Source organism: Protopterus annectens, chromosome 12.part0, assembly GCF_019279795.1.
Source record: "Protopterus annectens isolate FY-2018-M chromosome 12.part0, PAN1.0, whole genome shotgun sequence".
NCBI classification, from domain to species: Eukaryota; Metazoa; Chordata; order Ceratodontiformes; family Protopteridae; genus Protopterus; species Protopterus annectens.
In genome coordinates, this window is record NC_056746.1 from 1,385,038,558 (window position 1) to 1,385,050,736 (window position 12,179).

Sequence of the window (12,179 nt, forward strand, 5' to 3'; positions counted from 1 at the left end):
CCTTCACTTTGCCTGCTGCTTGGCTACTCCATGGAGGGAACGCAGCAGTCATTGTGAAGCTTTCTTCAGTACTTGCCATGTTCAGAAATATTTCCTTGGCATCACAGGGACAACAGTCAGCTAATAGTCTCGTTTTTGGCAGATAAATCCTCATTGTGAAACCCCTCCACTCACAAACTCTTGTATATTAAGAATAAGAGTTAAACTATTTTTTGACTAAAAGTGACATTTCCTCCTTTAAGAAACCTAATATTTTTTCACAGTACCCTTCAGACAAGGCTAGCAGGACCATGGAGAGGCTTAGCAAGAAAGTTTATACTGTTGCCACCTTATCTTTTAGAGCCATTAACTACCAGACTTGTATGATCTCTGCATGTTTTTTTGGCCCTCCTTTTTCAGGTAATCTCTGATCGTCCTGACTGAGGGGAAGGCTTCTGCCTGTTCCTTGTTGGGTTCCGTCTCTCAGGTTACCTGCCATTCTGTGAAGTGCAGTAGTAATGCATCTGACACTTGCTCCAGAGCTGCTGCGTTTGGTTCTAACATGAGGCTTTTTACTCCTGGCTTTGCTTGATGGTATTCAGGCCAAATTGTTGGATGCTCCTTTGGGTGATTATCTTGGTGCTGAAGGTTTCAGATTCCTTCAGGATAAGGGCATGGCCTTGCAGGAATTAAAACATTTTTGTTTCTCCTGTTCCAAAGTTTCAAAGGAATTGCTCTTCCAGATCTGCTCTTGTTCATTGGCAGTCTCGTCATCTGCCCAAAGGTAAAAAGGGTTGCTGTGCCTTCAGCTTAGTCTCCTCAAACACCTACTTCCCAGACATCTACCTTTCAGGACGAGCTGGGTTCTATTTCACAGTTTGCATCCCCTTTCACTTGGCCAGGTCCCTTTATATCTTCATCTTTCCTTGTCCCTTCCAAACTGGTTGAGAATCACAGCCGACTCTTGGTTTCTGTCTTATCTGCTGCTGGTTATTTCATGGGTTTGTAAATCCCTTCCTCCCTTTTTGGGCATCCGTCAGCCTCCTAGTGAACAGCTTCCCCTTTTTCCCCCCGGAGGTGCTTCATTCTCCTTTCATGCAGGGCACCATTCAAGCATTTCCTCTGGCAGGGAGGGGGTTTTATTCCAAAATGTTTCTGGTTCCCAGAAAGGAGGGCACTTGGAGACCAATTCTACCCTTTGCTGGCTCAACACCTTTCTCAAGATTCCTTCCTTTCAGATGCCTCTTCAAACTTTTCCTCCTCTTTTCTGGTTTCACTACATCTCTAGGATGCCTGCCTTCATCCATCCCCTTTTCAGGAAATTTGTTACGTTTCTTCCTTGCATTTTCAGTTCTGTGCTTTGTCCTTTAGCGTCTCTGCTGTCCCAAGGATATTCAGCAAATGCCTCGCTCCTATCCTTTTGCAGAGTGAAAGAAGTTCACATATTTCCTTATCTGGAAAAACTGCTCATTCAAGCCCCCACCCCCCGAGGCTCTGCTTCAAGATCTCCAGTTTACTCTTTCCCCGTTTCCAAGTCTGGAGTTGACCATACTCTTCAAAATCGGCTCTGACTCCTTCTTGGGAAAATGTTTTCCTTGGTTGCAGGATCAGGACCATTCCCGTGTTGGCATCCCTTCCTGCTCCCAAGACCCGGTCTCTTTTTCCAGTCTCCTTTCTCTGGAGTCACAGCCAGGCACTTCCTCAGGGTCCTCGTGTTCATGGCTTCCACCATTCCCATGCTGCTTTTGGCCAGGCTCGTATGTGAAAACTGCAGTGGTACCACAAAGTCAGTGTGGATGTTCTTCGTGTTTCACTGTTGCAGTCATAACTGTTGGGTGCTCCTGCCGGCAGGCAGCCCGAGGTCGGCCAGAATCCCAAAGTCTGGGTCAGGCGTCGGCTGTATAGGCTAGTACCCTGACGTCAGTACGCTCTGGTACATAGCCCTCAGCCGACGCCATCTTCTCCAGTCTTTCTTGCCGTGCGGTGGAAAGCAGCTCGCAAGTCGTTGGCGATTATTGAACAGCGTATTTGGTTGTTGGTCCGAAGTTCTTACTTCTCTTCTCAAAGCTAAGTACCCCGTTGGGGAATCTTTTTCTTGTTCCTCCGATGTCAGAAAAAGTTAATTGTATAGCGTGTGGGAAACAAATACCTCATAAAGATTTCCACTCTTACTGTCTACCTTGCTTAGGCCCTGACCACGACGTTTCTTGTCGGTTCTGTGCCAGGTTCAACTCTCGTACTATCAAGCGCAGGTACGATTGGGCTTTAAATTATTTTGGCAGACGCTTCAATTACAGAATGTAGTCGGACACTACCGGAGTCCAAAAGAAGCGCAAAGACAAAGACAGGCCGCCGAGGTCCAAACAGGACTCGTTGCAGCTGGAGCCAGCGTCCGGTTCGGCTGTCGTCAGTGAGGCGCTTTTGCAGCCCCTGTCATCCGCCACTTCTGAACCGATGGCCGATACGGACTCCCATGGGGAGCCATCCAGGCCCACTATTTTAACTGCTGCAGGACCTTCGGACGTCGCTTCTTCAGATGGGTCCGGAACCGCTGTGCAGGTACCGGCTTCTGAGGGGGTTTTCAGGCCTACTCACATTACAATTTCAAAGGCAAAGACAAAGACTCCTGTTAAGTCTAAAGTTCCAGCTCAAGCTGCTTCTGAATCCACTCCAAAGACACAAAAGCAATTATTGAGGATGGCTGAAGATTTGCTTACAATGATTAGGGGTTCTCACCCCCCTCCTGAGAAAAGGCCTCGACAGGATGTTATTCTGGATTCCTCTGACCAGGCTTTTGTATCTTCTGTTTCTTCCTCAGATCAGGACTATTCCTTTCCCCCTTATGAGGATTCGGATGCTGAGTATTCTTTACCCTCGGCCTCTCCGCCTGAGGATTTTTCTTTTGGGGAAACCCTGCATGAGAGGAGGGAACACTTTCATTGGGAAGGACAGGAATATTCTGCTTCCAAGAAGAGGCTTAGAGAATTTCTTCTTCTTCCTCAGCATAGGCCTTTAGCTATCCCTCCTGTTTTGGACATTGTAGATGATGCCTTTTCTGAGGCTAATTTGAATCCTGATTCCATGCCTCCTGCTCCTTCTAAGCCTGATAGATTTTATAGGGTTCCTGACTCTCATTTATTTTTGTTTAAAAACCCTTCTGCGGATCCTGAAACTATTTCTCAGGGCTCTAAGGCTGCTAAGGTTGCTACTTCTAAAAATCCTATTCCCTCTGAGAAGGATTCTCGGCTTTAGACAGGTGGGGAAAAAGGTATATACTTCTGCTACCCTGTCTGTAAGGGCTTTAAATTGCCAGTTTCATATGTTTAAATATCAGCAATTTCTTTTGTCTGTTTTAAAGCAAAAGCTTGCTTCCCTTCCTGCTTGTGCAGAGGATAAGGAACTTCAGGATGTTTTGCATGCTACTGAACAGGTTAACAAGCATAGCTTACATTGTGGTTTTGATGCTTTGGATGCTTCTTGCAGGGCTGCTGCCTCTGGTACTGTTATTAGGAGACATGCCTGGCTTCGTGAACAAAGTTTGCCTGAACAGGTTAAGGCTAAGTTATTAGATGCCCCTGTTCAACAAGATGTTCTTTTTGGATCTAAGGCTGAGGAAGTTATTAAAAAGATGGAGGAAAAGGCAAAGTCTATGCAGACTGTAAAAGATTTCTTGCAAGTTCAGCCTCCTAGATTTTCCAGGAATTGTCCCTCTAAAAATTGGTCCTTTCCCACGTCTGACAGGCCTCAAAGGGGAAGATATAGGCGCTCCAGAGGTCGTGGTCAAGGCCAGGCCTCTTACAGATCTAGACAATGGACTGCTTCTTCACCTAGAAGGGAAGAAGAAGACAGATCCCAATCTCAAAGAAAGCAAACTCAATGACTCTCTCGGTTGGGCTTCAGGACCCCTTCACCTGGATGCCCCTCTCGGAGGAAAACTGTCTCTTTTTTTTACAGAAATTGGACTCGTATTACCCAGGACAGATGGGTATTGGACGTGATTTTAAAAGGTTGCAAATTCCACTTTCACACTTTGCCAAGGACTCACGGTTGGCCAGATCTGCCAAAACTTCAATGGTCAGAGGCCTTAACTCAAGTGGATGCTCTTCTGGCCATGAGAGCCATAGAGCCTGTTCCACTCTCGGAAATGGGAAAAGGGTTTTATTCAAGGCTGTTTCTGGTTCCCAGAAAACAAAACTCTTGGAGACCTATTCTGGACCTTTCTGTGTTAAACACTTTATTGGAAATTCCAAAGTTCAAGATGCTTACACTGCAACAGCTAATTCCAATGCTCTCTCAAGACGCCTGGATGGTGACATTGGACTTAAAGGAAGCCTATTTACATATTCCCATCAGACAAGAACGCAGGAAATTCCTCAGGTTCAAGGCAGGTTCGAGGCACTTTCAATTCTCTGTTCTGCCCTTTGGTTTATCTACTGCCCAGAGTCTTCACCAAGTGCCTGGCACCAGTAGTGGCTTACTGCAGACTTCAGGGGATCCAGATTTACCCCTATTTGGACGACTGCCTTATTCAGGCAGACAGCAAAGATCTTCTGCTTCAACATCTGGACTTTGTTCAACGTCTTCTCCTCCTACTGGGATTCTCAGTGAACATAAAAAAGTCACATTTGATCCCTTCTCAACAAATGGTATTCTTGGGAGCCCTCTTAAATACAACCTTACAAAGGGCCTTCCTCACTCCAGAAAAACAAATTCAGCTGGCTTCTACTTTCAACACCTTGGCAACTCTATCTCAGCTCACTGCAAGGAAATTCCTGCAGGCTCTGGGCTACATGGCTTCCTGCATTCTGTTGATTCCAAACGCAAGGCTTCACATGAGCAAGCTTCAATGGTATCTGAAAAGTGTATGGTCACAGCATTACCACGATCTGGATATTGTGATTCCTCTAATCCCCTGCCTTCAGAAGGAGTTCCTCTGGTGGTCCAGGGCATGCACTTCAAACGAAGGAAAACCTTTTCGTCTTCCTCAACCTACTCAAATCCTAACCACGGACGCCTCGGATTATGCTTGGGGAGCACACTTTCTAGACAATTGCCAGCAGGGAACCTGGACAAAGGACCATCTTCACTGGCACATCAATCTGAAGGAAATGTTGGCAGTCCAAAACGCCCTTCTAGCCTTCAAGAATCTTCTACAACCAGGCCCTCTGCTAATTTGCACCGACAACACCACGGTCATGTGGTACATCAACAAGCAGGGGGGCTCTCATTCATACCCCCTTTGCAGACTAGCTATGGGTTTATGGGATACAGCTCTAAATTTGAATCTGCATCTCCAGGCTCAATTCATTCCAGGGAAACAATCTCTTGGCAGACAGCCTGAGCAGAAACATTTCAGATCCTCACGAATGGATGCTAGACACCAACTTGTTCAACAGGATTACTGCAGTTTGGGGATGTCCCCAGATAGATCTGTTTGCATCCCATCTCAATCATCAGCTGCCTCGCTTTTGCACCAGGTCCTTCCACAAAGCAGCTTGGAGAGTGGATGCCCTGTCCTTCAGTTGGAGAAGCCTTTCAGCATATGCCTTCCCTCCTCTTCCTCTACTACCTCGGGTATTACTGAAAATAAAACAGGACAAGCCCAGGTTCCTCATCTTGATTGCTCCAAATTGGCCTCGACAGTTTTGGTATCCAACTTTAAAGCTCCTGTTCTCGGGGCCTTTTTGGATTCTCCCACTGAACCCTTCGCCTCTGTCCCAGCATCAGGGTCAGTTACTACATTCCAATCTCAAGACCCTTTGCCTGGCAGCTTGGCTCTTCAAAGGAGTTTGATTCCATCTAGTCTTCCCAAACAAGTTTTGGATGTTCTTTTGGAAGCTAGACGGCCTAGCACTAGGAAATCCTATGCCTCGAAATGGAAGAGGTTTTCTATTTGGATGCAGGACCGAGGTTCTGATCCTCAGGTACCTGATCTCTCTTCTATTTTGCTTTACCTTTCGGAACTTTTATCTAAAGGACTTTCCTTTTCTTCCATTAAGATTCATGCTTCTGCTATCTCTGCACATTTCAGTTCTGATCCTCCTGTTTTTTCTCATCCCTTGGTGAAGCAGTTCTTGAGAGGGGCTAAAAATTTGCGGCCTCAAAGGACCCCTCCTGTCCCTGCCTGGGATCTTAATTATGTTTTAGAAAAACTTACTTTGCCTCCTTTTGAGCCTGCTGCATCTTCAGATATTATATCTTTCTATCCTGGAAGACTGTTCTTTTGTTAGCATTGACCTCTGCCAGAAGGGTCTCAGAGTTGCAAGCTCTCATGGCTGTGGAACCATACCTTATTTTCCATCAGGACAGAGTATCCTTGAGGACCAGTCCTACTTTCATGCCTAAAGTGATTTCGAAAGTGGCTTTGAATCAGACAATTCACCTTCCTACTTCCAAATCCTCAAAACAAAGGGGAAAGGATTTTGCATTCATTAGATGTGCACAGACAGTTACGATTTTACCTGGACAAGACTAAAGATTTCAGAAAGTCTAACCAATTGTTTGTTTCCTTTGCCTCCAGTTCTCTTGGAAAACCTATTTCTAAACAAACTGTTTCCAAATGGATTGCTTATGGAATCAGATTTTGTTACACTCATCATGGGAAACAGTTTCCAGGTACCATTAGAAGTCACTCTACTAGAGCAGCTGCCACTTCTACAGCTTTCCTCAGAGGAGTCCCTACCAAGGATATCTTTGAAGCTGCCACTTGGAGTTCTGTGCATACTTTTTCCAAGCACTACAATCTCCCCTTGTTTTCTAAGTCCAGGGCAGGCTTTGCCTCTGCTGTCTTGCAGGGTATTCTTGCCTCCCCTTCTTCTATCTAAAGCCTCCTCCCCTTTTACACTGCTTTGGGATTCCACCCTACAGTTATGACTGCAACAGTGAAACACGAAGAACATAGTACAGTTGTGTACACCTACCATAAATGTAGATGTTCGAGTGTCTTCACTGTTGCAGTCGGGGTTTCCCTCCCTCCTATCCCCTCTTTTCCTTTTTTGTGGTGTATTTGTGTTTCCTTGTTGGATTCATTTTTGGTTTATTGGGGGCTTCTGACATCTGGGGCAAGAAAGGCTGGAGAAGATGGCGTCGGCTGAGGGCTATGTACCAGAGCGTACTGACGTCAGGGTACTAGCCTATACAGCCGACGCCGGACCCAGACTTTGGGATTCTGGCCGACCTCGGGCTGCCTGCCGGCAGGAGCACCCAACAGTTATGACTGCAACAGTGAAGACACTCGAACATCTACATTTATGGTAGGTGTACACAACTGTACTTTCTGGCAGTGCCACCCCAGGACTTCCCAGTCCCCTTCCTCCTTTTTCTCAAGCTTCAGTAGTGAATTTATCCACTCGTACTCAAATATATATCATCTCTCTCGTGCACGTATATGCATCTCCCCCCTGGGCTTCCTTTCCAGGCACCAGCCCTAACTCAAGAGCTGTTTATAGATGCCTCAGACAGGGAATCGGGGGTCTCCTTTGGCTGTCTCAAGGTTCAGGGTCTCTAGTTCTTGCATCATAGGTCAGACCACATCAGTGTAAAGGAGATGAAAGCCCTGCTTCTGCCACTTTCATCCCAAACCCCTCAACATTTTCACAGATAACACCATAGTGATGTGGTTGGTCAACAAGCAAGGGAGTATAGGAGATCTCTTTGCAGGCTAGCTCTTTAGGTCTGGGGTCTAGCTGCTCAGTTTCAAATGACACTTCAGGCAGTTTACATTCCTTCTGAACACAGTCTAGTGGCAAACTCTAAGCAGGTACAGCACACAAGCTCATGAATGGGTAATCCATTGGTTGGGATATTCCTTGGGTAGATCTTTCTGCCACCACTCTGAACAATGTCCGTTAAACTGTTCCAGAGTCCCAAATCCTCTGGCTTGGAAAGTGGACGGTCTGTCTTTTCCTTGGAAAGGGATATTTCTTTACACATTCCCTCCCCTTCCCCTGCTTTGAAGAGTCTTGGAAGGTCAGGCAAGACTGCCCCACAGAATCTTGTTAACTCCATTTTAGCCCAGACAGCATTGATTCCCCTTTCTTTCTCCCTTGGACAGGGGCAGTCGCCACAGGTTATATCACCGGGTGGAACTTTTCACATAAGACAAGGGGGACTGTTATCCATCCTCACTTGTTCATTGTTCGACACTGTTGATGATAGGGTTTTGACCCCTTTTAGGCACAAGTTTTCTGAGGACTTGCTTTGGGTCCTGCACGAGGCCTGGAACCCCACTACCTGGAAGTCGTATTTGTCCAAATGGAAAAGATTCTGTCTGGTCGCCTCTCGAAACCAGGATCCTCTGTGCACTTTCCTCTGGTTCTGTTTGTGTGATTTGAAGTAGTTTACTTTATTTGGTCTTCAACCTGTAGGTCTGGGATTCACATTGGATCAGACACAGACACATTTTCCAGCTATGGATGTGAACTCCAAGCTCCTCCTCTTATCAATAATACTCCGTCTCCCCGCCAGCATTTGTATAAGCATGGATGTTCTTCGTGTTTCACTGTTGCAGTTATCACACTTGGGTTATCTGCCTGTAGGTCGGCCCAAATGCCAGAGACTTAGTATTTCTGCGTCTGCTGCTGTCCCTTCAGGACTGACATCAGGCTGTCTGGGGTATAAAAACAGGCATCCGACGCCATTACATCACTTTCTTGCTGAGGATCCCGAACCAGAAGCAGTTCACACGAGTGCCGGTTGGATACTACTTTCTTTTCTGAATTTAATCAACCTGAATTTAATCATCCTGAAGTCTTCTAAAGCTAAGTACCCCATTGGGGATCCTTTTTTCTACCTCCAACCGATGTCAGAAAAAGTTAACAATTGTCTTGCCTGTGGAAAGCAAATACCATGCCGAGATTTCCATTCTTACTGCGTCACCTGTTTAGGCCCAGACCGCGACATACCTCACTGTCTGTTTTGTGCTTTAACACCTGAACTATTCATCGTCTGGCCCTTATTGTCACTAAATACCTTTGCTCTCTATCTCCGTATTCTGAAATGGCTTTGGTAAGCCATCCGACTACCGATCTTCCAAAAAAACATAAGGATAAAGACAGAGACTGCATGGGTCCAAAACTGCTATGATGCTTCCATTAAGCTAGTTGTCAGTTCGCCGGTACTCAGTGAGGTGCTTTTGCAGTCCCTGATGCCTGCTTCAGTGGATTTGCAGGCCTCTACCGAGTCCCGTTTGAGTCCGGTATCCCACAAGACTCTTTTATTTATTTATTTACTACGGAACCTGCGGATGTCTCTACCTTGGATGGGTCCAGAGCTGCTGTGCAGGCACTGGCGTCCAAAGAAGTTCTTCGCATTACAGATATTTGACCTAAACAGACTACTTTCACGTCTTCAGTTCTGTCTAAAACTATTGAGTTTCTAAGTCCAAGAGTACGAGCCACACCTAAAAAACTGACTACCCAAACTCAAGCACCTGCTTCTCTACCACAACATCAAATGCTTAAAATGGCAGACCTGATTATGCTGATTAGGGGAAGTCGGCCTTCCCCTGCTAAGAGGAAGAGACCTGTCCCCATCAGCTTTAACAGAATAAGAGTCCGACTCTGAGGTTTCTGAATATGAAGACATGCCTTTATCTGCTTATGAGGATTCAGATGCAGAGGACTCCACTCCCTCTGCTTCCCTCCAGAGGATTTTTCATTTGGTGAAACCCTACTTACTTTCCACTGGGAATGCCAGGATTATCCTCTGTCCAAAAAGAGACTCGAGAATTTTTAGATTTGCCACAACATAGACCTTTAGCAATCCCTCCAGTTCTGGATGTTGTGGATGATATCTTTATGAAGTCCAGTCTAATTCCTGATACTTTACCCCATGCTCCAAGGAAACCAGACTGGTACTACAGAGTCCCTGACTCTCATAAATTTCTTTTCAAAAATCCTACTGATGAGCCGGAGGTAGTTTCCCAGGGGCCTTAAAGGTATAAAAGAAACCACCGCTAAGAATCCCACCCCTTTGGACAGGGATTTCCGAGCTTTAGACAGATTGGGTAAATAAAAGTTTACGCCTCTGCAACTCTTGCCATTAGGGCTTTGAATTGCCAGTTTCACATGCAGAAATACCAGCAACATATTATGGAACTTAAGCAAAAGTTAGCTACCTTTTACAGACTGTGCAGAAAACAAAGAATTACAGGAGCTTATGCATTCTGCAAGCCAAGTCAGCAAGCATACCTTGCAGTCTGGCTTTGATGCCCTAGAAGCATCTTGCAGGGCAGCAGTCACTGGTTCTGTACTGAGAAGGCATGCTTGGCTTAAGGAGCAGACCTTGCCAGCCCATGTCAAATCAAATTCATTAGTCTCTCCTTTGAACAAGGACTATCTGTTTGGCACCAAAGCAGAAGAGGTTCTAAACAAGATGGCAGAAAAAGCGAAGTCTATGCAGACACTCAAAGATTTTTTGCAAGTGCAGCCTCCAAGATTCAGTAGGCATTGCCTCTCAAAACATTGGTCCTTTCCAGCCCCTTCAAGGCCATCTCAAACTAGACCCAAGGGAAGGAGACACCCCATATTAGTCTCAGGGTATGCAGAGATCTAAGCAATGGCGTGCCTCCACTTCTAAAACAGGGAGTGCTAAGCCACCCACTTATGGAAATAATTCACAGGGACTTCTCAGCTCCACTCCTCACCTCTGCCCAATTGATAGTGCCCCTTGGAGGAAAACTTGCCCATCATGCAAAAAACTGGACCTCCATCACCAAAGACCGATGGGTCCTCAACATTGTATCCCAGGGGTACAAATTTTTCTTCACTCACTGCCAACCCCAAAAGGGTTCCCAGACCTTCCTGCAAACCATTGGGCAGAGGCAAAAAAACAAGTTCAATCCCTGCTCTCCACAAGGGCAATTCAACCTGTTCCTGCAGAACAGATAGGTCAAGGGTTTTATTCCAGACTTTTCCTGGTACCCAGAAAAAAGGGCACTTGAGTCCAATCCTGGATCTTTCCATTCTGAACACCTTCCTGGTGGTACCTAAATTCAAATTGCTCACCCTTCAGCAGCTTCTTACTATGCTGTCCAAAGATGCCTGGTTAGCCACCCTAGACCTAAAAGAAGCCTATCTGCACATTCCTATCAAGGACCCGTGCAGGAAATACCTACGTTTCAGGGCAGGATCTATGCATCATCAGTTCTCTGCACTTCCCTTTGGCTTATCCACTACTCCCAGAGTCTTCACAAAATGCCTGGCTCCAGCCATTGCCTATTGCAGACAAAGATTCAGATTTACCCATACTTGGACGATTGCCTGATTCAGACAGTCAGAAAAGCTGTTGCAGCACCTGACCTTTGTAAAGAACCTTCTAACCTCCCCTAGGGTACACTATCCACGAAAAGAATTCAAGACTAGTCCCCAGTCAAGATTGTATTCCTGGGAGCAAGCTTGGGCACAGCATCCCAGATGGCATTCCTTACTCCAGAAAAACAAGCCTATCTTGACAGGCTACTTCACTCAAATGGCCACCAGAACCCAGCTATCTTCAAGGAAAATCCTGCAGGCCCTAGGGTTCATGGCCTCTTGTATTCTACTAATTCCATATGCCAGACTGCATATGAGGAAACTTCAGTGGTACTTAAGTCTTTGGTGCCAACATTCTCTGGACCTGGAAACAGTCTTGCCTATCATACCTTGTCTAAGGACAGAGTTTCTTTGGTGGGCAGCAGCATGCAACCACAACAAGTGACTTCCCTTTACTCAACCCCACGCCGCCTAGACCCTAACCACAGACGCATCAGACTGTGCCTGGGGGGGCACATCTGGACGACAAGTGCATTCAGGGCTACTCTGAGCCCAAGTCAAATTCATCTGCACATCAACCAAAAAGAGATGCTAGCTGTTCAGCACGCTCTGACAGCTTTCAGATCCCTACTCTCACCAGGGCCGCTGCTAATAAAAACAGACACCACAGTTATGTGGTACATAAACAAGCAGGGGGAACCCACTCTGCAGGCTAGCCATGGCCCTGTGGAAGACGGCCCTGGACATATATATTCATCTGCAAGCTCAATTCCTGCCAGTCAAACAAAACTCCGTCAGACGAATAAACCCAAATGTGATGACTGCAACAGTGAAACACGAAGGACAGTGCAGTTGTGTACACTAGTGTATTCACTGTTGCAGTCCTGGTTTCCCTCCCTCCACCCCCCCCCCTTCTCTTTCTCCTTTTATTGCCTTTCTAAATTGTTC

At 46.2% G+C, this 12,179-nt stretch overlaps 1 protein-coding gene across 1 annotated transcript in view; it reads left to right on the top strand.

The window, feature by feature from the left end:
- The window catches only part of CSNK2A1 (casein kinase 2 alpha 1), a 1,738,971-nt gene that overhangs the window by 337,950 nt on the left and 1,388,842 nt on the right, over nt 1–12,179 (top strand). The window lies entirely within an intron of this gene.